Source organism: Gasterosteus aculeatus, chromosome Y (assembly GCF_964276395.1).
Source record: "Gasterosteus aculeatus chromosome Y, fGasAcu3.hap1.1, whole genome shotgun sequence".
Lineage (NCBI taxonomy): Eukaryota > Metazoa > Chordata > Actinopteri > Perciformes > Gasterosteidae > Gasterosteus > Gasterosteus aculeatus.
In genome coordinates, this window is record NC_135709.1 from 8,096,561 (window position 1) to 8,099,324 (window position 2,764).

Below are 2,764 nucleotides of genomic sequence, written 5' to 3' on the forward strand. Positions count from 1 at the left end.
GGTTACAAGTTTGGTGAGGTTATGCCAAACCATTTGGAAGTTACGATTTTTGCCAGATTAAGCGAACAAGACTACATTTTAATCAACAATTAATTGCAGCACCCCCTATTCTTCAAATATTCTGAAGAAATTAGGGTGTGTTAAGGGGTTCAATGTTCACATGTGTTACAAGTTTGGTGAGGGCATACCAAACCATTTGGAAGTTACGAGGCTTGCCAGATTAAGCCCACAAGACTACATTTTATTCAACAATTGATTGCAGCGCCCCTATTCTTCAAATATTCTGAAGAAATTAGGGTGTGTTAAGGGGTTCAATGTTCACATGGGTTACAAGTTTGGTGAGGTTATGCCAAACCATTTGGAAGTTACGATTTTTGCCAGATTAAGCGAACAAGACTACATTTTAATCAACAATTAATTGCAGCACCCCCTATTCTTCAAATATTCTGAAGAAATTGGGGTGTGTTAAGGGGTTCAATGTTCACATGTGTTACAAGTTTGGTGAGGGCATGCCAAACCATTTGGAAGTTACGAAGCTTGCCAGATTAAGCCCACAAGACTACATTTTATTCAACAATTGATTGTAGCGCCCCCTGTTCTTCAAATATTCTGAAGAAATTAGGGTCTTTTAAGGGGTTCAATGTTCACATGTGTTACAAGTTTGGTGAGGGCATGCCAAACCATTTGGAAGTTACGAGTCTTGCCAGATTAAGCGCACAAGACTACATTTTAATCAACAATTGATTGCAGCGCCCCTATTCTTCAAATATTCTGAAAAAATTATGCTGTGTTCAGGGGTTCAATGTACACATGTGTTACAAGTTTGGTGAGGGCATGCCAAACCATTTGGAAGTTACGAGGCTTGCCAGATTAAGCCCACAAGACTACATTTTATTCAACAATTGATTGCAGCGCCCCCTGTTCTTCAAATATTCTGAAGAAATTAGGGTCTTTTAAGGGGTTCAATGTTCACATGTGTTACAAGTTTGGTGAGGGCATGCCAAACCATTTGGAAGTTACGAGTCTTGCCAGATTAAGCGCACAAGACTACATTTTAATCAACAATTGATTGCAGCGCCCCTATTCTTCAAATATTCTGAAAAAATTATGCTGTGTTCAGGGGTTCAATGTACACATGTGTTACAAGTTTGGTGAGGGCATGCCAAACCATTTGGAAGTTACGAGGCTTGCCAGATTAAGCCCACAAGACTACATTTTATTCAACAATTGATTGCAGCGCCCCCTGTTCTTCAAATATTCTGAAGAAATTAGGGTCTTTTAAGGGGTTCAATGTTCACATGTGTTACAAGTTTGGTGAGGGCATGCCAAACCATTTGGAAGTTACGAGTCTTGCCAGATTAAGCGCACAAGACTACATTTTAATCAACAATCGATTGCAGCGCCCCTATTCTTCAAATATTCTGAAAAAATTATGCTGTGTTCAGGGGTTCAATGTACACATGTGTTACAAGTTTGGTGAGGGCAGGAAAACCATTTGGAAGTTACGAGTCTTGCGAGATTAAGCGCACAAGATTACATTTTAATCAACAATTAATTGCAGCGCCCCCTATTCTTCAAATATTCTGACAAAATTAGGGTGTGTTCAGGGGTTCAATGTTTACATGTGTTACAAGTTTGGTGAGGGCATGCCAAACCATTTGGAAGTTACGAGTCTTGCCAGATTAAGCGCACAAGACTACATTTTAATCAACAATTGATTGCAGCGCCCCTATTCTTCAAATATTCTGAAGAAATTAGGGTGTGTTAAGGGGTTCAATGTTCACATGGGTTACAAGTTTGGTGAGGTTATGCCAAACCATTTGGAAGTTACGATTTTTGCCAGATTAAGCGAACAAGACTACATTTTAATCAACAATTAATTGCAGCACCCCCTATTCTTCAAATATTCTGAAGAAATTAGGGTGTGTTAAGGGGTTCAATGTTCACATGTGTTACAAGTTTGGTGAGGGCATACCAAACCATTTGGAAGTTACGAGGCTTGCCAGATTAAGCCCACAAGACTACATTTTATTCAACAATTGATTGCAGCGCCCCTATTCTTCAAATATTCTGAAGAAATTAGGGTGTGTTAAGGGGTTCAATGTTCACATGGGTTACAAGTTTGGTGAGGTTATGCCAAACCATTTGGAAGTTACGATTTTTGCCAGATTAAGCGAACAAGACTACATTTTAATCAACAATTAATTGCAGCACCCCCTATTCTTCAAATATTCTGAAGAAATTGGGGTGTGTTAAGGGGTTCAATGTTCACATGTGTTACAAGTTTGGTGAGGGCATGCCAAACCATTTGGAAGTTACGAAGCTTGCCAGATTAAGCCCACAAGACTACATTTTATTCAACAATTGATTGTAGCGCCCCCTGTTCTTCAAATATTCTGAAGAAATTAGGGTCTTTTAAGGGGTTCAATGTTCACATGTGTTACAAGTTTGGTGAGGGCATGCCAAACCATTTGGAAGTTACGAGTCTTGCCAGATTAAGCGCACAAGACTACATTTTAATCAACAATTGATTGCAGCGCCCCTATTCTTCAAATATTCTGAAAAAATTATGCTGTGTTCAGGGGTTCAATGTACACATGTGTTACAAGTTTGGTGAGGGCATGCCAAACCATTTGGAAGTTACGAGGCTTGCCAGATTAAGCCCACAAGACTACATTTTATTCAACAATTGATTGCAGCGCCCCCTGTTCTTCAAATATTCTGAAGAAATTAGGGTCTTTTAAGGGGTTCAATGTTCACATGT